The following is a 27366-nucleotide window of genomic DNA, read 5'->3' on the forward strand; positions in this document are numbered from 1 at the left end:
TCTTAGATAGACTGCCTAACAATTTGGAAGAAGAGGCAATAATACCATGTTTTCATTAGAAATGAGAAAAGTCCAACCACAGTTTTCAAACATCATCACTTAAAATCCATTTTCCACTAGAATGATACTTGTACCAACTTTAGAACATAAAGAAAAATTTTGCAACTTTTTATAGTAAAATTAGTAATAGTTTTAATATATTTTTTTATTCTTCCACAAATCAGCAAACAAAAGGCACAGTTTGTAGAATGTAAGAAGTGAACATTGACTGACCTACAATCCACACTTCCGGGACAGGGAACAGGGCAGCCACAGGTTTCGTTGCAAACAGCAGAATCTCGTCCTATAGTGTCCATTTTTGAACCTCAAAAAAGTTCAGACTGAAGGCGAATTAGCTAAGTAACCACACTATATCTTTCTTTTAATAATAGCAGTGTCTCTTCTTAGGCCTTGTAATGCTGCCAAATGGACATCCAAATCTTAGAGATCTACAGTCACATTACAAAATTATACGTGTCATCAAGAAACTTTTGGTTTATGAGCAACGTCAGAGATACAAAAATTTGCTGAGATAACGCATCACTTTTACATAATTTTCACCACTTTACAACATTGCACCTCAACACTAATTGTAAAATGTTTTGCATCATTAAACTTATTGTTAAACCAAGATAAAAAAAAGTTTCACAACTTAGTAATAAGGTGATAAATTGGGATTGATACGTTACTTTCACATGGTCTTATAGCCTATCACTAATTTTGCAAATAAAATCTTAAAATTTTTGGTCTCCTAAATGTTGTTGATTTATTTTGCCATGCTGACAAAAGACACAAGGCCGAAGGCTGTTTTAGCAGAGTCTAGAATATGGCAATCGACGTGTCAGTGTGCATTTGAGGCATGTGTTTGTGTTCACCCATCCGTATGTGAAATACAAGCAACGGAACTTGTAGCAAAGATGCATAGAATTGTTTTATCCTTATTTGCAAGTTCTCACAACAAGTGCAACCTAAAGTATTTTACCGATATTTACTGTCATAGTTTGAGTTCTGTAGTTACTTGGTTGTTCCACTAGTCTTACCCATAGACCAACTTTGTTGTCACCTACTTTTGGTTTACTTTATGCAAATGTTTAGATTGAGTCTTTTGGGGACATTGTGCGCACCCTTATTAGGAAGATAGAGATTACACTGCATAGAGCCGCACTAGCAAAGGTTGAGTCATATTAGTTATTGGTTGGTCAAAGCAGGAAAACAAATGAAATGGCTCTCTTATTATTGTGGCGCACAGCCACCAACTTCCCAGGTTCCAAAAGTTGAACAAGACCAACAATTAACACACACACCAATCTAGTCTAATTTCGGAGTCTGCATAATAAAGGTTACCTGAGGCATTTTACAACTTAAAAGTCGTAACCTATTCCTAGTACTAATGACTGGCCACCCCATGCCTTCCTCATATGGATATCTATCTTGAAACCTATATGGCTGTTTGGGTGAAAAAAAATGGTCACTTATCACTCAAATATCATTATTCATCGCTCTATAACTCATTTCCTATCGCTCAATAATCCCAAAATATCTCAAAACCTGGTTTGGCACTGCCTCAGTTCTGTTTTTCAACTTCAAAAACTTAAAAATGTGGAACCCATTTTTAAAACTTAAAAGTTAAAAAGTTGCGGCGAGGACCCATTCCAAAACATTAAAAAAAAAAAAAAAATCAGGAGAAAATTCAAAAGTTGCAGCTGGATGAGAAGTGCTTTGACCGTGGGTCCCACAATGTGTGTGTATTTACAAAAATACCATCATAACTCAATTTCCATAACTCAAAAACACCCAAAACTTGTTTTCAATTTTGTTAACTCATTACTAAAAAATCAGAGAATTAAGTGATGAAAACAAAACTTGAAAACAAATCTAAATAGCCTTTCTTTGTGTGGGTCCCACCATTTTTGAGTAATGAGTGATAAAAACACCAAATTCCAAACAGCTCCTAGTGTCTCACTTTTTGTATCAATATTGTTTATGTTAAAATATTATTTTCTTCCTTAAATTTTTCATGAATTTTATTTTATTTTCCTAAATTTTAAAATTAAAAAGTTCATTTTTCGTTTTCTAGTTTAAGAAGAAGAAACAAACTTAATAATAGTTTAGAGATTAAAAAATAAAAACTTTTTAAATTGAAAATTGTTCACGGTAAGTAACATTGTTAATTATTTAGGGATAAAAACCAAGGACGAAAAGCAATATTCAAGCAAAGTTTAAGAAAAAACAGTATTTTAACGTATTGTTTATGTCTGGGATGTGATGGGCGATAAGAACAGGTTCATGCAAAAGTTTAAAATATATTTATATATATATATATATATATATTTTTTTTTTTTTTTAACATTTTCTTTATGTCTAGAATATGAGAGATGATAAGAACAGATTGCCTGCCTTGCCACTATCCCTTAGTTTTGTAATAACAGAACACTGTTTTAAACTTTTGATCAATATATCCCCTTTATTTTTAAAAAAAATATATAAATTAAAATATCTACCTTAAATACATTAATTGAATATATATTTAAAGGATTTAGAAGACCTTTAAACACATCTAATTGGAGTACAGAGAAAGCACTATAGCCACTAATACAGATATAAAAATAAATAAATAAAATCCAACAACCTGCATTATCCCTCTTTTACCATGGGCTAAAAGTGATCCTTTGTTAAAAACCATTTCTTTTAATAATCTCATCAATTAAAAGTTTACTTAGGGAGGCAATGAGGAAGAATTTGAGAGAGAGAGCAACAGCCCTTTAAATTTTAAACTTGATCTAGACAAAATGCAAATTTAAGGTAAGTTTTGTTGTCATATGAGATCAAAATCCTGTTATTTTTCTCATATATCTGCATAAATTCCTCCACCTTTCCCTTCTTATTTTGGGTGATTGATACTTTATCTTGTACTACCCACATAACTAATTAAAGGGGGAAAAAAACATTAAGAAGAAGGTAGAGCAGAAGAACATTCCATAGCATATATGGTAGAAATAATTAAAGACGCAACAAGAGGTTGCAATATATTTATTCTTAATTATTCTTGGAAAAACCATACACAAACCAACATTAGTTAACCATTCATCACATAGATGATGAGGCTTTTTTAACAGTCTAAAGCTGCATAATAAACCAAAACACCTAGCACATGGTAGATAATGTATCTAAATATAGTTCTCCAAATCAGGCCTGGCAAGTTGAACATGAGCAACCAGCACCACACTTGCATGAGCCCCTGCCAGCCCCACCAGCCGCTGCACTCTCTGGGCATGAGCATGGGTTGCACCCACAGTGCTGGCCACAGGTGCATGTCTTGTGTTCACCCCCACTTGCAGTTGAATCCTTGTTACTGCACCTGTTTCATATTGCAAAATTCAAAAAAAAAAAAATTCTTAGGTATAAATCCAAATTCACAAAGTTAATTTGGTGGTAATTTTTGGATCAAAGTATATAGAAGTATTAAAGGTTGCGTTGAAAAATACTGAAGTCAATTAGTATCAATTCTAATAATAATAGTAAAATTTAGAGTACCGTAATTCTTTTCAATTCTGCATTTTGTTGTATTTTTATCATAACTCTAATGCTTTTCATATACCCTTTTGTAACATAATTAAATGAACAATGAAAAACACACTTTGGCCATGTTTGTTTATATGAGTAAAACATGGGGAGCTAATTGCACAAACACAACACATATCTATCGAACACTGAGTGATTACCTGCAAGAAACCCCACCGGGGCATGGTACAGTGCAGCCACACTTGTCATTACAATCCATGCCTGAAACTCCTCGAATATCTGCCATTTTTTCACAATACCTTTCAATTGAATTACTTGCTATAGTGCTAGTTAAGGTACAGTAGTCTTCAGTTTGTATATCTTCCTTGCAACAGTGCTTTCCTTTATATAGTGCAATTCCTAGGCCTTGCATGTCTCATGCCAACTGGCACACGTATAAGATTTTCGGAAAATCTTACACGTACATGGCATTGTTGGGCACAAATAGTAAGACTAACATATGGCAAAGAATGAAGTTGAAGTGGCAAATTGACTTCTTCATGGTTCTTCTTTTGCTGACAAATGGCACACAAAGTTTAAGGAGGCTAGCAACGTGTCAACTTTTAAGGTAGAAGAAGTGGCAGAGGCTTTTTCATGCTTCTTGTAGTTGCTACACGTAGTTCTAACTGTATGCCACTTTCATATTAATCCGTCGTTTTTTCTTTACTATTCATAATTTGTCACGTGAACAGTTTTGGTACAAAATATGATATTTTGTGTGGTCTTAGAATTTTTCTGTAGAAAAACCCGAATTTTGCTTAAAGATATTGTCTAATCAATAATACAAGTTTTGTCCGGAATTAGCTAAAATGATAGGATATCATTGTTCTTTGACAATGTCATAACAACATGATAAAATCAATGTTGGAAATATTTTCTGTATACGCGCACAGACATAAACACAAACAAAAACAATCAAATTAAAGCTCTGACATCAATAACCAGGAGTATTTGAAAATAATTGCTAAGTCTTTGACCTTAGATTGTATGTTTCTCTAATTAAGTTTACATTCTCCTTTTTTTCTTTAAAACGGGAAACTAAATTAGTATTATTTCATTCATAATAATACTACGTTAAAATAAGGTGTGCAAATAAGGTGTGCATGACATCCCACATAATGTAATAAAAAATAAAAAACAAAAACAAAACGTATAGGATTTAAATCTCCTCCATTGTGCTATTGAATTATTAAAATTTTTTGACTCTCTTAAAAACATTCTTAACCTCAACCTATATATCCTAAGAGCACTAGCATCCGAGGATGCTAAAAAAAAAAAAAAAAAAAAAAAAATTTACATCCTCAAACATTACTTTATCTATTTTACCAACTCATTTTACAACTTACCCTACGTCCCAATTTTTATTTTTACATACAACCCAATAAAATAATATAAAGTACCTGATAAAATAATAAAAAGTATTATTCTCTCTTTCCTCCCACTATCTTTTTCTCTTCATACACAACCACAAGATTAATTTTTTTTTCTTTACAACCTATGAATAGTAAGGTTATATGCAACCTTACTATTCATAGGTTGCAAATTTTTTGAAGTATACAAACCTGGATGGAGTGGATATTTGCTGTCTTGGGTTGTAAAATAGCAATTAGGAGTGTTTACACCTCCCAATGCTAGTGCTCTAAGAAGTGGGCTCTTACAGAAAATAATTAAATATATAGTTCGGAGCAATGCTCCCTCCTCTCACATGAGAGGTGGGCTCCACATGTGGGTCCCATCATGAGACCCACCTCGGGAATGAGCAATGCTCCCAAAGTAAGTATTACCTGATAGCTCATTACTTTCATCCCCTTTTGGCCCAACACAGTGCTAATGCAATACTAATTGATATCTATAAACAGGCTTTCAAGTAGAGGGGTTTAAAAAAGAAAAAAAGAACAAGATAAAAGGCTTTCAAGCTGCGGGTATGGAGGAGTTTTGTTATGCACATTCTGCAGAAGCACAATTGAAACTAGAAATCACTTGAACTTTGAATGCTACTTCAATAAGAAGATGTGGATTTCTATTCTAAGAAGACCATTTCATTGCAAGAAATTGATTTTGAGAACACTATTTGTAAGCTAGTCCTAGAAAACTGCAATATATATAACTAATTTGTGTGTTGTTATTATGTTGTCATTGTATTGTCACCATTTTGTTGACATTATGTCGACATTATATTGTCATGGCTAATTATAGCATATTGTAAGAATAGTAGAATACGATAAATTTGTATTCTCTCATCTTACATAAGAGTGAGTCTTTCTAACTAAATTCATGTTGAGACCTAGTATTCATAAGAGAAAAAATGAGCACGCATTTATTGTACTTATATAATATTTTATAATTATCCATTCTGTCTTGTTTCGATCATGCAACATACATAGAATTACATTCTCAATTCAGATTATGACATTTTTCTTTTTGGTAAAAGTAGGCAATGCATTAAAAAACTAGGTACATAATTATTAAGCATGGACTAATAAACTAATGTGCCAATGTCCATACAATCCAATAGATAAGCATTATAACAAAATAAGGACAATGAACATATATTCCACAAGTCTCCTTTCTTTTTACCGCCCTCTTTAGCTAGCATGTCAGCAGTTTCATTAGTCTTCCGGAGCACATGAAGTGAATTCACCATCCATTTCATTGCTTTGAAGCTCCTTGAAATCATTAACCAAAGAAGAAATGCCAAAAGAACAATTGGTTAGTAATTTAATAGCTATGGATGAATCTAATTCCAGTAAAATGTTCCTAAAGATTATGACTTTTTTAAAATGAATATATATTGAAATTTGGGGTGATAAGCTCAGCTACTTTGAGGGGCCACGCTCATAACGTGGTTCCATTACTGCTTATCAAAACAGTAGTGAGACAGCAATTGATCACCACAACTGTTGGTTATTTTATTATTTAGACACTCCTGAAGAAGTGGAAAGCACTGACTACCATGGAGTCAACTTTTTAACAGCAGTGTAGACAGTGAAACTTTTTTTTTTTGCTGAATGTATTTTTTTATTTATTTGATAGGTTTTTTTGTTGAATGTAGACAGTGAAACTTAAAACTCATGGAAATGCTTTTGATGAAAACTCATGGAAATGCTTGTATATATATTATAGGGACTAATTTCATGAAGGTATATTCAAAAGCTATATACATATTCATGTGCATCCAATCATGTTAACTACCAGAGTTCCTGCCCAAGCCCATATATAGTTGGCATGGCCTACAAAGGCGTGCAAGCAAGAAAGGGACGGGTCATGATGGGGACTGAGTTACAGACATACCCAATTTATTTATCAACTGTAGCTCTGCTCCTTCGTCCATTCCTTGAAAAACACAAATTAGGCATATGGTTATTTATTTTTGTCTCTTATTCTTATTGTATCACCAAATACATACCTTTACTTTGAAGAAGTTAATACTAAATAATTTACATTTACCAAAAGAAAAAAAGAAGTAAATAAATTACGTACTCTATCAGACTTTTGTGGCACAATTATTTTGCCATGCCATGAGTGATATTAAACAACAGGAGTCACTGTAAAAAGCATAGAATTTGAATCATATCATGTGGTAGCATATGGGACTAGATCTTTTTTGTTCACCATGCCCATCAAACTTAAAAACATAAGGATAATAAATTATTCAATTCTATACCTATAAGATACCGAAAGTTTACATTTTTCCATTATAGTATTTTATTTATTTTGTTCGTTTGTTTGTGTGTTGGGGAATGAAATGGCAAGATATTTTGCTAGATTTATGGTACAATAATTGAGGTCCCCAACTTTGGAATATGTTAAAAATGCTATTCTTTATAACGCTTATTCAAATTTAAATTAAATTATAGAATACTAAAGACCCCTATATTCTAATTGAAGTATATAGCTTCAGATATTCTGTGATTTTGGAATTGGAGTGAATTTGGCAATGTGGGGCATGCTATGAAGTAGAAAAGGGAGCGGCTCCAACATCTCGAAGCCTTAAATAGCCTCCATGATAGAGTGGATGAGATTCAGAACCTGAAGAAGGAGATTAATGAAGCTCTGTCCTGGGAGGAGGTGATGTGGGCCCAAAGATCAAGGGCATTGTGGATGAAGTGGGGTGACCGCAACACAAAACTTTTTCATGCTACCGCCAGCCAAAGACGTCGGAGGAATAGCATAACGGGTCTCTTGGATTCACATGGCACATGGCAGGAGGACCCGGGTGCAATGGAGGGTATTATCTTGGATTACTTTGAATCTATTTTCAGGTCAGACAACCCTTCAAGCTTCAAGGCATGTTTTTGTACCATTACCCCTAAAGTTACTCCAGATATGAATATTGCTTTGTGTGCTGAGTTTTGTGATGCTGAAGTGTGGAATGCTCTTCACCAAATGCATCCAACAAAGACTCCAGGCCGCCCAGATGGTATGTCCCCTATCTTTTACCAGAAATATTGGGATTTAGTTGGTGCTAATGTGATTGATTGTGTGTTGGAAATCCTCAATACTGGTGTTATGCCTTGTGGTGTGAATGAAACTTATATTTGTCTTATTCCTAAAACTAAAGCTCCCCGTAAAATTTCTGAGTATAGACCTATCAGCTTGTGTAACGTTATCTACAAGATCGTATCTAAGGTTCTTGCTAATCGCCTGAAAAGGATTCTTACTGAGGTTATTGATGAGTCTCAAAGTGCTTTTGTCCCGGGGCGTCTCATAACTGATAATGTACTAGTGGCTTTTGAGACTATGCACTGCATTGATGGGAGGAAAAAAGGTAAGGGGACTCTGATGGCCTTGAAGCTCGACATGAGCAAGACTTATGATAGAGTGGAATGGCAATTTTTGGAGATGATAATGAGGAAGTTGAGCTTCCATGAGAGATGAATATCCCTTATGATGATGTGCATTTCTATAGTCTCCTACTCGGTTCTAATAAATGGGGAGGCAAAAGGCAAGATCATTCCATCACGGGGGCTTAGACAGGGTGATCCAATATCCCCCTATTTATTTTTGTTGTGCACAAAGGGGCTGTCTGCCAGGTTGAAAAAGGAAGAGGTTGAGGGTAACATCAAGGGGGTCTCAGTTAGGAGGGGGGCACCACAAATTTCCCACCTTTTCTTTGCCGATGATAGCATAATCTTTTGTAGAGCGACAGTGGAGGAGGGTAAAAGGGTTCTTAAAGTCTTGGAAGAATATGAGGCTGAATCGGGGCAGAAATTGAACAAGGAAAAGACCTCATTATTTTTCAGCAAAAATACAAGCCGGGATGCCCAGACCCAAGTGAAACAATTATTTGGGGCCTAGATTATTCAGCATCATGAGAAGTATCTTGGGCTGCCTCCGCTTGTGGGGAAAGGAAAAAGGAAGGCTTTTAGTCGTATCAAAGATCAAGTAGGAAGAAAAATAGCTGAATGGAAGGGTCGGTTGCTCTCAAATGCGGGTAGAGAGATTCTTATCAAAGCGGTAGCTCAAGCAACTCCTACCTATACTATGAGTTGCTTTAAACTCCCAGATACGCTTTGTAAGGAACTTAATGCCATGATGAGCAAATTTTGGTGGGGGCAAAAAGATAGAGAGAGGAAGTTGGCGTGGATTGCGTGAGAAAAGCTATGTATAGCAAAAGAAGAGGGGGTATGGGCTTCAGAGATCTCAAAGCGTTTAATCTTGCTCTACTTGCCAAGCAAGGGTGGTGAATTCAACTAAACCCAAATACCTTAGTCCACAGGGTGCTCAAAGCAAAGTACTTTGTTGATTCAACGTTTAAGGAAGCCTAATTAAGCCATTGACCCTCATATGTGTGGCGAAGTCTAATGGCTGCTAAGGATATTGTGGTGAATGGTGCTAGATAGGTTGTGGGTAATGGAGAGAGTGTGAAGGTATGGGAGGATAGATGGATCCCTACTCCGAATTATTTCTTGGTGGTAAGCCCGAAAGTCCCTCTTGAATCAGATATGGTTGCATGTCTCATCGACAAAGAGACAAGATCTTGGGACATAGACAAGGTGAGGAGAGCTTTCTTGCCTCATGAAGCAGATGCGATTCTAGGTATGACAGTAAGTTCTTGGCCTGTAGAGGATTCAGTGATATGGGCATGGACCACAAACAGCAAATTTTCAGTGAAAAGTGCCTATAGGGTAGCTCAAAAGTGGCTAAAAACCCAAAACCACAAAGCGGATAGGGGAAGTACCTCAGACAACACGCGCATGTGTGCATTATGGAGGCTGGTGTGGAGTCTAAACTGCCTAAACAAACTAAAACAGTTCATGTGGCGCTCGTGTAGGAATATCCTTCCAACAAAACACCGGTTAAAATCAAGGGGTGTTGATATTGAGGTGGGATGTGACTATTGTGGGCAATGTGAATCAGTTGAACATGTGCTATAGGGATGCAAATTTGCTGCTGATGTTTGGGGAGAATCAAGACTCAAGCTGCCTCTATTGCCTTACTCAACGGAGGAGTTTTTGGAGGTTGTGTGGGAGATTAGGAACAGAAAGCCCGAGATTGATTGGGAGCTATTTGTGGCCATGGCATGGGGATCATGGAATCAAAGGAACACGGTTAGGTTTGGGGGACAGCGCAAAATTGCTCACAGACTTTGCTAGGATGTGGAGGAATATGTGAAGGAGTTTCGTCATGAAAATCCATCCCCCCCCCACGTATGCAAGCCCTCTAGACCCTTTTCTCCCTCTTGGAAACCGCCAAAATAGGGCTGGTATAAAGCCAATGTGGACGGGGCTGTTTGTAAGGAGAGGGGCTGCTGTGGTATGGGTGTAATGATTAGGAATGCAGAGGGACAGCTGATGGGGGTGAGGAGTAAAAGGCTGGCACTTCCCCTTAAGGCCTTGGAAACAGAATCTATGGCAATGCAGATGGGGATTCAATTTGCGTGGGACCTGGGTTTGAAGGATGTTGTGTTTGAAAGCTACTCCTCGACAGTAATCTTAGCCCTTTTAAGCGCTACTCTCCCACCTTGGTCGATTCAAAAGGTGATTGAAAGAACTAAGCAGAGCCTCAAGTGCTTCAATACTTGGTCTACAATCCATGTTCGCCGTAGTGGGAACGTGGCTGCCCATCTCATGGCAAAAAATGCCATTACAGTGTTAGATAGTATTGTATGGGTTGAGGATATCCCACCCATTATAGCTCTGGAGGTCTCAAAAGATGTATCAAGCTTGAATGCAGTATTGTATTAATGAAAACTTCTAGAGATTCTAATAAATAAATAAAATCTACTTTTTGCCAGAAAGTGCAGCTACTTTGGCCAGTTCTTCATTCACTTAGCCCCGACACAGAAGTTTCTATTGACTTTGGTAACTCTCTCTAATGGTTTCTATAATCAATATGAAAATAACATTCTCACGTTAGCAACCAACTGATTGATTACATTTCGTACGTGCACAACATTTTACTAGACTAAAGTCTTGATTTGGTAATCAGAATCACACTTTTCTTGACACATTACTGAGCTGAATTTTTGTCTTAGACTAACATGTCCAGAATTAGATGAAAATCAGTGGTGTATGAGATTTTGTTTGCTTATCTGATACGTCAAATTGGTTGGTGAAACTCAAATCCAAATCCCCATCTGGAAAATTGTATCTTTTTTGACATTGAGAGCTACTTCTTGATGGTAATGCATGTGGCTCTTCAACTCTCATAGGTTGCTGACAGATTTTAATTTCAACCAAATGGGTCACAGTTAATATAGATCAGCTAGCCTTTTTATACTTAATATCCTGATTTGTGGTAAGTTTCTGCATCATTTACTCTCTCAGCAAATTAGTCTGAATCATTTTTCTATTTTAGGCTCAAAGACTGGGCAATAATTTAAAAGAGCTATTGGATACATATGGTGAAGAAGAACTACCTGTGAAAGAGATGGTTGAAAAACTAATGAAAAACACAGAGAAAGACGATGAAAGCTTGCTACCTCACATTTTTCCTCCAGAAAGGGAGTACAACTGAAGTTCCATATTTGTTGACACAAATACTCCATTGGTAAATCTAGTTTCTGTTCCATTATGATTTAGAAAATGTGAAACTTATATCACAAATTTACTACAATTTTACAAATTGACATGATAATGAATGTGATTGGAATGTTTGAATTACTTCTTGATACATTAATTTGTAAGGTTTATATAGTAAAATTTGTAATATTTTTTACAAAGTTTCTCAAGTTTTTCTCTTTTGCATAGGGACTTTATGGCACTAGAAGCACTTCTGCATTGTTTGCTAAAGCAACTGGGGAAGTATTCTTTTATGAGAGGCATCTGGAGAATGATTTGTGGAAAGAACAGACTGCAACTTTCCATGAGTTAATGTTCACGTATTATAAATCTCACCATTTTTCCCTCTTATTTTGGATTGATACTTTATCTTGTACCACCCACCTAACTAATTAAAGGGAAAAAAAAACATTAAGAAGAAGGTAGAGGCATCTGTTTGTATTGCGTTTGCTGCGTTTGCGTTTTACTTTTTACGTTTTCTCCTTTTTTTTTTTTTTTTTTTTTTGTTCACGCGTTTTCTCCCTCACATAGCCGCAACATTTGACCAGATTTGACCAGAACAGTGCATTCGTGCACTGTTCACGGACCCACAAATTTCATTTTTTATCAATTTTTTCATTAAAAATGGGTCCCACGATACTATTCACACATTTAAAAATTATTTTGCTACAGTGTTTTCAGTTTTCAGTTTTCAGTTTCAACAAAATAAGTTCTATCCAAACACACACATAGTAGAAATAATTAAATACACAACTAGAGGTTGCAACTTATTTTTAATTATTCTTGAAAGGCCATACACAAACCAACATTAGTTAACCATTCATCACGTAGATGATGAGGCTTTTTTAATAGTCTAAAGCTGCATAATAAACCAAAACACCTAGCACATAATAGTTGATATTTCTAATTTTAGTTCTCCAAATCAGGCTTGGCAAGTTGAACATGAGCAACCAGCACCACACTTGCATGAGCCCCTGCCAGTCCCACCAGCCGCTGCACTCTCTGGGCATGAGCATGGGTTGCACCCACAGTGCTGGCCACAGGTGCATGTCTTGTGTTCACCCCCACTCGCGGTTGAATCTTTGCTACTACACCTGTTTCACATTGCAAAATTCTTTTTTACTTTGGTATAAATCCATATTCACAAAGTTTGGTGGTAATTTTTGGATCAAAGTATATAAAAGTATAAAAAGGTTGCATTGAAAAATACTCATATATAAATCCATGTTTGTTTATATAATTCTTTTGGGTCAAAGTATAAAAAGGTTGCATTGAATTATTTAGAGTACCCTATATAATTCTTTTCAATTCTACATTTTGTTGTATCGTTATCATAACTCTAATGCATTTCATATACCCGTTTGTAACATAATTAAATGAACAATGAAAAACTCATTTTGGCCATGTTTGTTTATATGAGTAAAACACGGGGAGCTAATTGCACAACACATGCATATATATCGAACACTGAGTGATTACCTGCAAGAAACACCACCGGGGCATGGTACAGTGCAGCCACACTTGTCATTACAACCCATGCCTGAAACTCCTCGAATATCTGCCATTTTTTCACAACACCTTTCAATTGAATTACTTGCTATAGCGCTAGTTAAGGTACAGTAGTCTTCAGTCTGTATATCTTCCTTGCAACAGTGCTTTCCTTTATATAGTGCAATTCCTTGGCCTTGCATGTCTCATGCCAACTGGCACACGTATAAGATTTTCGGAAAATCTTACACGTACATGGCATTGTTGGGCACAAATAGTAAGATCAACATATGGCAAAGAATGGAGTTGAAGTGGCAAATTGACTTCTTCATGGTTCTTCTTTTGCTGACAAATGGCACACAAAGTTTAAGGAGACCAGCAACGTGTCGGTTTTTAAGCTAGAAGAAGTGGCAGAGACTATTTCATGCTTCTTGGAATAGCTACAAGTAATTTTGTACCACAATTATCTTACGTGTTAAACTGTGGCCGGTAGTTTGTCAATTTCACATAGATTCACAATCTGTTACATGGATAGTTGTGGTACAAAATGTACCATTTTATGTGGTTTTAGAATTTTTCTATACAAAAACCCTGGATTTCGCTTAAAGATATTGTTCAATCCATAATACAAGTTTTGTCCGAGATTAAATTAGCTAAAATGATAGAATATCATCATTCTTTGACAAAGTCATAACAACATGATAAAATCAATGTTGGAAGTATTTTCTGTAAATGCACACAGAAAGAAACACAAACAAAAAAAATCAAATTAAAGCATGTATGCAATTAGGAGGTTAATAAGTTTTCATGACTTGATGATTATTGATAAGCTTGGAGGGGCTATGAATCCTAAAAGGGCCAGGAGTGTTTGAAAATAATTGCTAAGTCTTTGACCTTATTTTAAACATCTTTCTCTAATTAAGTTTACATTCTCCTTTTTTTTATTTAAAACGGGAAATTAAATTAGTATTATTTGATTCATAATAATACTACCTTAAAATAAGGTGTACATGACATCCCCCAAAATGTAATATATATATATATATATATATATAAATAAATAAAAAAAAAAAAAAAAACAACAACAACGTTTAAGATTTAAATCTCCTCCATTGTGCCATTGAATTATTAAAAAAACTGACTCTCTTAAAAACATTCTTGACCTCAACCTATATATTCTAACAAGTAGGTTCTTACAGAAAATGATTAGATATATAGTTCAGAGTAATGCTCCCTCCTCTCACATGAGAGGTGGGCTCCACATGTGGGTCCCACCATGAGACCCACCCCTCATGTGAGAGGAAGGAGCAATGCTCCTAGGTAAATTTTACTTGTTTTTTAATACTAGAGATAATGATATGTGCCATGGTGGGATGATAGCTAATTACTTTCATCCCCTTTTGGCCCAACACAGTGCTAATGCAATACTAATTGCTATCTACAAATAGGCTTTCAAGTAGAGGGGTTTAAAAAAGAAAAAAAAGAAAAAGAAAAAAAGGCTTTCAAGCAGCGAGTATGGAGGAATTTTGTTATCCACATTTTGCAGAAGCACAATTGAAACTAGAAATCACTTGAACTTTGAATGCTCCTTCAATAAGAAGATGTGGATTTCTATTCTAAGAAGACCATTTCATTGCAGGAAATTGATTTTGAGAACACTCTTTGTAAGCTAGTCCTAGAAAATTGCAATATATATAACCAATTTGTGTGTTGTTATTATGTTGTCATTGTATTGTCACCATTTTGTTGACATTATGTCGACATTATATTGTCGTGGCTAATTATAGCATATTGTAAGAATACTGGAATATAATAAATACGTATTCTCTCATCTCATATAAGAATGAGTCTTTATAACTAAATTCATGTTGGAACCTAGTATTCATATGAGAAAAAATGAGCACACATTTATTGTACTTAAACAGTATTTTATAATTTTCCATTCTGTCTTGTTTCCATCATGCAAGATACACAGAATTACATTCTCAATTTAGATTATGACATTTTTCTTTTTGATAAAAGTAGGCAATGCATTTAAAAACTAGGTACATAATTATTAAGCATGGACTAATAAACTAACATGCCAATGTCCATACAATCCAATAGATAAGCATTATAACAAAATAAGGACAATGATCAAATATTCTACAAGTCTCCTTTCTTTTCTCTGCCTTCTTTAGTTAGTATGTCAGCAGTTTCATTAGTGTGGGTTCCTTTTCTTTTTCTTTTTCTTTTTTATTTATTTATTTATTTTTTTTTTATGGTACCCAGGTTCATTGATGACAAGAGATCCTGGGCCTCCAAGGATAGCTGATTGATTGTTCGTTGGACTAGGTTCAGTTCTCCGCGGCATATTGGGGTCGTTATATGAACCGATTTGTGCACAAGTCACATAGAACTCCTCAAGGAAAAAATGTAATTTCCTCCTAAGCAATAAAATATTATTGTAAGTGTTTTAATGTTTTAAAATGACCTTTTACCCTTACAAAATGAGTAAAAGAATTATTCATAATATTCACTGTTAGGACATATGTGATTCACTTGTTAGGAACACATGTCACTATTTTATGTAATTGGCTTATCCTTTGACAAAACACATTTTACTTATATTTGGGTAGATCTAGGATGTGTTTAATACTTCAAGAAACTGTGTTTCAAGATCAAGTGTTGAAGACATGCAAGTATGTCCAAGATTGAAGCTGAAGAAGTGTTATTCATTAAAGTTCGACAACTAGCTCGATAGCTAGCTATCCATCGAGCTTAAGAAGCTGTTCCAGCCCTGTGGCTCGACAGCTACTCAACAGCATCTTGACAGACAAGTATCTATCGAGCTTTATGAAAAACAGAATTTCAGTTCTGTTTTGACTCTAATTCGTGATTATGTGTTTGGGCTTTCTTTTCTTCTAACTCTAGACATATAAAAGGATTATTTTAAGGGTTGTTAAAGGGTACACAAGTTGCACAAGTGTTGAGCAAAGTTTGTTCGAGTAATTTGTAATCGGAGACAAAGTTTTGCCCTAGTTCATCATTTTTGTGAAGAAGTTGTTGTGTATGTGTACCGTAAAGTTTTGTGACCAAACATTTTCTTAATCTTTATCGTTGGGATGAACTGAAAAACTTTGCAGCCAACAACCTTCTCTAGTTGGCGATTGAAGTTGCGTATTGGGATCTGCGCATTGGTTAGTCAAGTACTTGGGAGCCGTGCATCAAAAGGGGAAATTGTCACTACAGAACAAGTCCAATTGGTTATTGGGGTAAAGGTTCAACTATAGGTTGGTATAAGGTACTGGGATTCCTTTACTTGTAACCGCTTGTATTAATAATAGTGGAATTTCGGGAGTGGTGACCTGAAAATCACCCGATGGGATTTTTGCCGTTAGGTTTTCCCCATTCATAAACAAATTACCGTGTTATTTATTTTCCGCTGAATAATTAGTTTATTGGTGATTTGTTTGTGCTACCAAGCGTTTGCATGTTAATTAACTTAATTAATTCACTTAGCTAAATTAATTGGTTAATTTATCACAATGGGTCAATTCGTGTTTGGCCCATCATTCACAATGAGAAGGAGATAAAATTTAATATTTAAGGCTCATCTTTTACTGTGTAAACATTTAAAAGAGGTCCTTCACTTGGTTCCTCCATAATGATTCCTTGGGAAAGATGTTGCAGTAGTTCTTCCACTAGCAATTCCTAGGATATGAGAAAGATGTTGCAATGGTTCATCCACCAGCAATTCCCAGGACGTAGGAAAGATGTTGTGGTGTTATCTCCACCAAGGGTTCCTAGGATGTGGGTTCGTGGTTCCCTGACCATAATGTTGTGGTTCCTAAGATTACTAGGTCTTTAATCCATGGAACCCAAAACATTGGTTCCTTGAACCATGGGGCCTTTTGATCTGGGAACATGAAATGTTGGTTCCTTAGCCACAGGATCTTCCTCCATGTTTACTAGAATTTTTCCTTTCGCTTTACCTTTGTAGATTCTACATAAAAACTATACAATACAAATATTCTCAAGTAATTTTTAGTTCCTCAAGTTAGGATATACATTCTACAACATATACATATATGTAAATGATCTTCATGAAAATGAGTAAGCCACGAGGATCCTGACCACAATTCTCACAGACTTAGTGCGTTGGCGCAAGACTTGTGGGATTTAGAACTTAAGTCCAAGTAGCTTTGTTTGGAAATTTCCTTCTAAGATAGTCAAGTGAGGAGTATTTTGTGGGAGAAAGTGATATCTGATGTGTGCATGTTTTTGTAAATATTTCTTTGGAGTCTAAGTGATATTTTAAAGGGTTTCAAGGATATGGGACAAAGTCCTCTTCCTTGGCACTCTTATTTTATTCTTTCTTTCTCCCCTTTCCCTTACTAAACTCTTAGAATTCTCAAAATTATCAGTTTGAATCTTTGGAACTCTCCCCTTTTTCACAAACTCTAAAATTGACCCTTTGTTATGCTTTGGTATTCCTTTTATGGTAGACATGGTCTAGTACCCCAGACAAGGACATACTTGGTTTGCTGGGTAAAACCATGTCCTTTGATAAGAATCTGAAAGAGTGCATTGGACAAAGGTTTGGCTTAATTTGGCAATTATAACTCAAAAGAAATATTTGGCTTTAGCTACCAAAAGGAAGATGCCTTCTTAGAAATGAGTGACAGCTTTGATTGAAAATGACAATTGAGAGGAAATTGTTGGGAGATGTCATATGCATGGAGGAACTAAGTTTTCCTTTGGTTCATGCATTCCAAGCAAATACATTAACCAAGGGAAAACTTCAGGTCCCTCCTTTTACCAGAAATCACTCCCCTACCGACCAAACCATTTTTCCCTTACTACCAACTCGAGATCTTATGGGTTTGGACCATGTGTTACAAAGATGATACTTGGTTTTGTTGGATTTTTAATGACTTTTGCTGAGAATCTGAACATACACCTTGGCTTTCCCATGTGTCAACTAAGGTCCTTTTCTCAAGGTTTTAAAAGAACACATCAAGGTCCTAGGGCCTTAGTGTTGACTCTTCCTGATTTGGCATTTTTCCAAAAATGAAATAGATTCCTCCTTACAATGGGTGAGCTTGAGAAGCCTCTGACCATCCTCCCCTTTGCTGCATGTCCTCTGCATTGACTAAAATCCCTCGGTTCTTACGTCAAGTACTAAACCCGAGGATACCACTTGTCTCTTTCACTTCTATTTGCCTCTTGATTTTGAGAAATCTAACGAACCTTTTCTTCTTTCAAGGATACTTGTGAGTGGTTTGTTCTATCTTCTAGATCACCCACGTCCTTCTCAAGATCTTCTAAGCCATCCACGTCATTCTCAAGATCTCCTAGGCTTTTCCTCAACGGATCTGCTTCCTAAAGGATAAGGATCCCACTCGTGGCCTAAGTTTGGGTCCTCTTCTTTTTTTACTTTTTCATTCCTTTTCCTTCTTTTGGGCTTTTAGACCTTCATAGTCCTTCTTAACTTCTCTGGCTAGGTCTTTTGTCAAGGCCCATGGTCTTTTTTTGTTTTTCATGGAATGAGCAATTTCTTGTCAAATTTTGGTCATTAACAATTAGTCTTTCGGAGCACATGAAGTGAATTCACAATCCATTGCTTGCTTTGAAGCTCCCTGAAATCATTAACCAAAGAAGAAATGCCAAAAGAACAATTGGTTAGTAATTTAATACCCATGGATGAATCTAACTCCAGTAAAATATTCCTAAAGAATATGACCTTTTTTTGTAAATGAATATATATTGAAATTTGGGGTGATAAGCCCAGCTACTTTGAGGGGCCACTCTCATAATGTGGTTCCATCACTGCTTATCAAAACAGTAGTGAGACAGCAATTGATCACCACAACTGTTGGTTATCTTATTATTTAGACACTCCTGAAGAAGTGGAAAACACTGACTATCATGGAGCCAACTTTTTATCAGCAGTGTAGACACTGAAACTTTTTTTTTGCCGAATGCTTTTTTTTTTTTTTTTTGATAGGTTTTTTTGTTGAATGTAGACTGTGAAACTTAAAACTCATGGAAATGCTTGAATATATATTATAGGGACTAATTTCATGAAGGTATATTCAAAAACTATATACATATTCATGTGCATCCAATCATGTTAACTACCAGAGTTCCTGCCCAAGCCCATATATAGTTGGCATGGCCTACAGGCTACAAGGGCGTGCAAGCAAGAAAGGGACGGGTCATGATGGGCACTGAGTTACAAACATACCCAATTTATTTATCAACTGTAGCTCTGCTCCTTCGTCCATTCCTTGAAAAACACAAATCAGCCATATGGTTATTTATTTTTGTCTCTTATTCTTATTGTACCAGCAAATACATACCTTTATTTTGAAGAAGTTAATACTAAATAATTTACATTTACCAAAAGAAAAAAAGAAGTAAATAAATTACGTACTCTATCAGACTTTTGTGGCACAATTATTTTGCCATGCCATGAGTGATATTAAACAACAGGAGTCACTGTAAAGCATAGAATTTGAATCATATCATGTGGTAGCATTTGGGACTAGATCTTTTTTGTTCACCATGCCCATCAAACTTAAAAACATAAGTATTTTATTTATTTTGTTCGTTTGTTTGTGTGTTGGGGAATGAAATGGCAAGATATTTTTGCTAGATTTATGTTACAATAATTGAGGTCCCCAACTTTGGAATATGTTAAAAATGCTATTCTTTATAATGCTTATTCAAATTTAAATTAAACTATAGAATACTAAAGACCCCTATATTCTAATTGAAGTATATAGCTTCAGATATTCTGTGATTCTGGCCTTTTAAATCTACTTTTTGCCAGAAAGTGCAGCTACTTTGGCCAGTTCTTCATTCACTTAGCCCCGACACAGAAGTTTCTATTGACTTTGTTAACTCTCTTTAATGGTTTCTATAATCAGTATGAAAATAACATTCTCATGTTAGCAACCAACTGATTGATTACATTTCGTACATGCACAACATTTTACTCGATTAAAGTCTTGATTTGGTAATCAGAATCACACTTTTCTTGACACATTACTGAGACGAATTTTTGTCTTAGACTAACATGTCCAGAATTGGATGAAAATCAGTGGTGTATGAGATTTTGTTTGCTTATATCTGATACGTCAAATCTGAGAGTTCAAAAAACGTGTAAAAAAACATCTTTGAACGTTTAGACCCCCAAATAACAACTTAATCAATTCAAGCAATATGTCAAACAACTAGTGTGCGGAAACTTAACATATGCTATCAAACGAAATTGATTAAATACTATCTAAGCCATAACAAAATAAAATCCACAGCAGATAATTTAAAGGCAAAGATAGAGGAAGGAAGATGCAAACACAAAGACAACACACGATGTGTTATCGAAGAGGAAACCGAAGTCCTCGGCGAAAAACCTCTCCGCCGCCCTCCAAGCGGTAATCAATCCACTAGAAAATATAGTTGGGATACAAGGACAGCAATAGACCCTCCAAGCCTAATCTACCCAGTGCACCTAAGCCCTCCAAGCTTCTTGCTCCAACGAGGTTACGCCGAACCTTTTTCTTTTCTAGCTTCCCGGATTCCGCTACTAGACCGTAGCATCAACCAATGAAGATTGGTTCCTTCCTAACTGCTTCCAAGAAATCCAAACAGCAGTCTCACAATGATGATGACGGTGAGAACCTGGTTTGGTATAATGCCTCTCAAGAATTTGACAATGGAGAGGAAGAGAGTTGAGGAATTTGAAGAGATTCTAAGGTAGAGATTGTGGGTGAAACAATCTGGTTTTTCTTTAGGGTTTCTCTCTCAAAATTCTCTCTGGAAGCTCTCTTTCAATCGTGGGTAATAGGGGTATTTATACTTGGAGTGGAGAGGAATGTGAAACGTCAGAATTCTACAAAACAGGGGTGGCTCGTGGCTTGACCTCGCGGCTTGACTAAGTCGCGAGATCCAGTCGCGAGATAACCGTATGACCAGTTGTCCTGTTTTGTCCTGTAGTGCTCCAGCTAGCAGACTGTTCACCTTCCAGCATGCTTGGCACGTGAGGTTGCTTCTGGCGGCTTGAAGCCGCGAGTCACCCGCGAGACCCAGCCGCGACACTCTGTTTTCTTGCACACTCTTGAGCAAACTTCACTCTATCTCACTCACTACCCTTACATCAAACCCACCTAAATACAGGGTTACTAAATGCTGAATTACAAGCAAATTTGGCACGGAATAAAGCCAATAAGATGGTTGAATAAATTCAACCTTACAAAATCGGTTGGTGAAACTCAAATCCAAATCCCCATCTGGAAAATTGTATCTTTTTTGACATTGAGAGCTACTTCTTGATGGTAATGCATGTGGCTCTTCAACTCTCATAGGTTGCTGACAGATTTTAATTTCAACCAAATGGGTCACAGTTAATATAGATCAGCTAGCCTTTTTATACTTAATATCCTGATTTGTGGTAAGTTTCTGCATCATTTACTCTCTCAGCAATTAGTCTGAATCATTTTTCTATTTTAGGCTCAAAGACTGGGCAATAATTTCAAAGAGCTATTGGATACATATGGTGAAGAAGAACTACCTGTGAAAGAGATGGTTGAAAAACTAATGAAAAACACAGAGAAAGTTTATGAAAGCTTGCTACCTCACATTTTTCCTCCAGAAAGGGAGTACAACTTAAGTTCCATATTTGTTGACACAAATACTCCATTGGTAAATCTAGTTTCTGTTCCATTATGATTCAGAAAATGTGAAACTTATATCACAAATTTACTACAATTTTACAAATTGATGTCAGGGCCGGCTCGATGAATTTGGGGGCCTTAAGCGAAATCTTTAAATGGGGTCTTTTATTATATTTAATTATAAATTCATATATTTTTTTCAATTAAAATTTATTTTTCTTGCTTTTTGAGAGGCAAAATTACTAATTAAATTTTTGCATTCAAGTTCCGCTAACATTTCATTTTCAATTGGTAATATGGCTAATCCACTTAATCTTTCTTGTGACATAGTTGATCTTAAATAGGATTTTATTAATTTTAATTTTGAAAAACTTTTTTATGCGGAAGCAATTATAACAGATATAGTTAGTAATATTCTGAAAGAAATACATGCATTTGGAAAAGATTCTAGCCTCTTTATATAATTTAGTACATTAATTGGAGAGTTTTCATTTATTTGCAAAACTTATTTTAAAACTTTTAGTTCTGAAAATAAATCTAAACCATCAATATCGGAATAATTTTCATGTGTGAGAAAATATTCAAGATTAAGACAAGTTTTTTTCAAACTATACAATTTTTTGATGGGATATTATATAATATATTATTACTATTTGGAGGCCTCTTTATCAGTGGGGGCCTTAGGCCACTGCCTAAGTGGCCTATAGCTTCAGCCGGCCCTGATTGACGTGACAATGAATGTGATTGGAATGTTTGAATTACTTCTTGATACATCAATTTGTAAGGTTTATATAGTAAAATTTGTAATATTTTTTACAGAGTTTCTCAAGTTTTTCTCTTTTGCATAGGGACTTTATGGCACTAGAAGCACTTCTGCATTGTTTGCTAAAGCAATTGGGGAAGTACTCTTTTATGAGAGGCATCTGGAGAATGATCTGTGGAAAGAACAGACTGCAACTTTCCAGATAGAAGAGACAGAGTGATTGATAGAATATGGTGGCCCAACAATCTCTATGGTCAATCTTGTCTGAGTAGAGTCAAGCTAGATAACTTGTGAGTTTTGACATCCTTGTTCTTTCTTTTAGTTGTTAAGAGGAAAATAGATATAACTCAACCTTACACGATGTGAGGCATATACAACTCCTCTCCTACACTTGTTGAATAATCGTTCAATAAAACTGGACTTAATTGGTTAGGTCACCATGTTTGATTTGGTTGGTACTATTTATGATTTTCTTTTGAGTGCTTAATGCGATGCAATAGTTTTGTGTCTTTAAATTGAGCTCTTTCAAGAAACCTTGTTCGAAAAGAGAGTGGTAAAATTGCATAGAGCTGGGTTCATTGAGGGCATTTTTGCCTCCCCATTCTTAAAAGACAAGATCACTCAGCTTTAAGCTGCACTTTCCCGGTAATGAGCTTCAGGTTGGTTTATAATTGGTGAATGTGACTTATGAGTGATACTACAGTTATGACTACTACAAATAAGATTTATAAACTGATGTATCAAGAAGCAAAAAGTAATTTCAAATTTTATTTATTATGTTATTGAAGTGACACTAATCATATTTATGATTGTCTCAGTTTGTAAAGCTAACAACTTTGACAATCTCCTTGACTAATTATGTGTTTTTAAAATACGTGACTGTCTGACTGATAGGGGGGTTGCAAGTACACAGCTTTTATAACTTGACATGATGTCATTAGGACTGTAAGCTTTGCTTCCTATTTTGAGACCTCTTGTCTAATTTAGAATAGCTGCCTACTAAAAAACACAAGGGAAAAATAAAGGAGAACATTCAGAAACAATAGTTTTTGTGTACATCAACAGCCTCAGACTTATTCTTATATTTATCAATGTAAACCATACACCCAGCCCTGGTCTACATTATTTGCCACTCATCACAGAGATGATGAGGCTTTTAGCTGTTTACCCTTAATTCACCCCAGTACATAGTATCTCATTACCACACTTGCAAAAGGCCCTGCCAGTTCCCATGGTATGCTCATTCTTAGGGCATGTGCACGGATTGCAGCCGCAGTGCTCGCCGCATGAGCATGTCATACGATCATCTTTGGCTGTGGTTGAGCTCACGCTTGTGATAGTGCACCTGTTCATGATCACATTACTAACTTATTGCATTTCTATGTCACATGGATCAAAATTTCCACTACACAGTAAGGTTTAGTGATAAATAGTAATGTGGCTTCAAATGTAATAACTGCTTTGTGTAAATTATTTTAGAATACCAATTTTAGGTACCATTTCTCATATGTTGTTCTTAAATTGAATTCAACTACATGATTATATTGACCAGTCTAGCAAAAGGAATGTTATATATATATATATATATATATATAGATATATATTTTAAGGACAATTAAATTCAATTATGTGATTCATTTGCCAATAAAACCACTTGGTTAAAATATTAACACTTACCTAACTCTTAACTCTACTTTTTTTTTTTTAATACTCAATGACCAGGACTTCATATCAAAAGGGAACATAAAATATTCATGAACCTCTTGCTGTTTACCCCCTTATTGCCACTCTATGTTTTAAAGCTTTGGTTTGAAAAAAAAAAAAATGAGAAAAATAGGCATCCTTTTTTTCTTTTTCAGTTACAGTTCAGTATAATATTACTACTCGGTTCCTTGATCCTGCAAAGTATCTGGAAAATTTCTCACTATTTTGAGTTTTGGTGGTCTCTTAGATAGACTGCCTAACAATTTGGAAGAAGAGGCGATAATACCATATTTTCATTAGAAATGAGAAAAGTCCAACCACAGTTTTCAAACATCATCACTGAAAATCTATTTCCACTAGAATAATACTTGTACCAACTTTAAAACATAAAGAAAAATTTTGCAATTTTTTTAAAATTATTTTTTAATATGTATGAATAATTTTAATTTTTAATATTACCGATTACATTGATTTTCACCTCAAAATATAGCTTTTTTTTTTAATACTAAAATTAGTAATAATTTTAGTATATTTTTTTCTTCCACAAATCAGCAAACAAAAGGCACAGTTTGTAGAATGGAAGAAGTGAACATTGACTGACCTACAATCCACACTTCCGGGACAGGGAACAGGGCAGGCACAGGTTTCGTTGCAAACAGCAGAATCTCGTCCTATTGTATCCATTTTTGAACCTCAAAAAAGTTCAGATTGAAGGCGACTTAGCTTAGCTAACTAGTAACCACAACCATATATATCTTTCTTTTAATAATACTATAATAGTAGTGTTTCTTCTTAAGCCTTGTAATGCTGCCAAATGGACATCAGAATCTTAGAGATCTACTACACGTGGCATTCTATCACATTACAAAATTATACGTGTCATGAAGAAATTTTGGTTTATGAACAACGTCAGAGATACCACCTAGAGAGGTGGCTTAGTGGTCAAGGTGTGTGACCATTGTTTTGAGGTCCCATGTGTAGAGTTGTCTCTTGCAATTAACCCGTGATTTACCAGTGCTCTCGTGGAACTAGGGCGAGGTCTGTGATCACCCTCGACCATAGTAACTATGTCTCAATTCAACATTCTCTAGAGAAGGTGCCCTTGTGGTCACGCCCAAAAGGATGAGTCATAATGGTCACCCCAGCCCCCTTTTTGTCTACCAAAAAAAGAAAAAAAAGAAAGAGCAACATCAAAGATACAAAAATTTGCTGAGATAACGCATCACTTTTACCGTTTTACATTATTTCACCACTTTACAACATTTGCACCTCAATACTTTGAGAATAAAATTGTAAAATGTTTTGTATCATTAAACTTATTCGTAATAAGGTGATAACTTGGGATTGAAATTTGATAAGTTACTTTCCCATTGGCCTTATTATTGACAATAATTTTATTATACATCCTTCCACTAAATAAAATAGTAAAATTTTGGTGTCCCTAAAGTTGTTGATTTATTTTGCCATGCTGACAAGAGACACAAGGTCAAAGGTTGTTTTTTTAGGTTTCTCAAAAAAAAAAAAAAAAGAAAAAAAAAAAAGGTTATTTTAGAAGTTGTGAGGGCCCTTTTTTTGGACAGTGTCAAGACCCAAGTTGAAGCAAGGACCCTGAGCCTTTGAGTTGTTGTTTAAAGGGACTGGGCTTGGTTCACCACAACTAAATGAACTGTTTGCAAAACCAAGTGCAAAACCAAGTGGTGCACAGAGCAAAAATCCTACAATACGTACATACTAGCAAGAATATATATATGTATTGAACAGCAAAAAATAGTAAATGAATAATTTAATAAAGAGAAACAAATATATTATTAAGGGTTTATGAAATATTTCATTACTCTCTTTAGTTGTAAATCACAATATGCTCACTAAGACGCGTTACAAGGTTCAAATAAGGTCAAAAATTACAGACTTAGATGGCTATCTAAACCTCTAAGACTTGCAAAATTTGAATTCCTTTGAATCCAAGTATGTTCTATAGTGGCTGTTTTGGGATACCAGATGATATTTCTCTTTCTTTTACTACTTTCTTTAAGTTTTTGACAGAGTTTTCTTAATAATTCTATTATGATTCACTATTGCTGAATGCCCCTTCAATGTTAGCTAGTTCTCCCTTTTATAGCGTCATTCTAGGGTTTTGGGGTACCAATGATTTCCTTCCTTTGCTCTCCTGGGTACCAGAGCCCACGTTGTGCTAGCCACTCTAATAATTGATCATTTCCTTGTTTCTCATAGTTTTCTTCTTTTGGTGCTGTTTCCCTAAATGTTTCTTGCTGACTTTCCATTCTGGGGTGTCCTTAGAGAGCTGACCTTCAATCTCTCTTCTCTTAAGCCTTCTAATCCTTACTTTTTTCAGACTTAGCATTTTTGGCTGTCCTTCTTTTGTCATTTTTCCCAGGTGAGCTGAATTCATTCCTGCCAGGTTGAAGGTTTTCTCGGCTACTTCTCTTTATAGTTCTTCTTTCTGGGTTGCTCGAGGTAGCAGCCCCTTGTTCATGAATTGTTATTCTCCAAGCCTTTTGTTTTCTTTCTGTATCACTGGGTGACTGAGAAGGATGTATCTGTCCTTCGTTCTTTGTGTTTCTTAGTGCTCTTTTTGAACTGTCTCAATCTCATCCTAGCTGTGTTGCATGTTCCGAGGATCCCGAGCCCTTGGCAGTTTCTGGGTATCCCGGCCTAATTCTGCCCATTAGACTTTCTTTGATTTTTTGATCTTGACGGGCTAAGATTTTTCCTTTCTTCCCTCTGTTTCATGGGCCCTAAGGCTTGTTCTTTCATGGGTTCTGGGCTTCGAATCTTTCTTTTGATGGACTGGGGCCATCCTTTTCTCTTGTGGTGAGCTCAACCCTTTTATATGAGGTTCACTCACTGTGCTTTTTCTTTTGGGCCTTGGTGTTATAACATTTTAGACCTCAACAGCAATCTAGAATATGGCAAGCGACGAGTCAATGTGCATTTGAGGCATCTGTTTGTGTTCACCCATCCGTATGTGAAATACAAGCAGTGGAACTTCTATCAAAGGTGCATGGAATTGTTTTATCCTTATTCGCAAGTTCTCAAAACAAGTACAACCTAAACTATTTCACCGATATTTACTGTCATAGTTTGAGTTCTGTAGTTACTTGGTTCCACTAGTCTTACCAATAGACCA

The 27366-nt window shown here is 35.6% G+C and overlaps 1 long non-coding RNA gene across 1 annotated transcript; it reads right to left on the reverse strand.

Moving 5' to 3' along the window:
• Positions 1-3058: 3058 nt before the first annotated feature.
• Positions 3059-3924, reverse strand: LOC115968890. Its single transcript, XR_004086819.1, has 2 exons — positions 3762-3924; positions 3059-3397 (listed from the first exon to the last, which is right to left on the reverse strand). It is a non-coding gene; the product is annotated as an uncharacterized LOC115968890 (long non-coding RNA).
• Positions 3925-27366: the final 23442 nt, after the last annotated feature.

Source organism: Quercus lobata, chromosome 11 (genome assembly GCF_001633185.2).
Source record: "Quercus lobata isolate SW786 chromosome 11, ValleyOak3.0 Primary Assembly, whole genome shotgun sequence".
In the NCBI taxonomy this organism is placed as follows: Eukaryota; Viridiplantae; Streptophyta; class Magnoliopsida; order Fagales; family Fagaceae; genus Quercus; species Quercus lobata.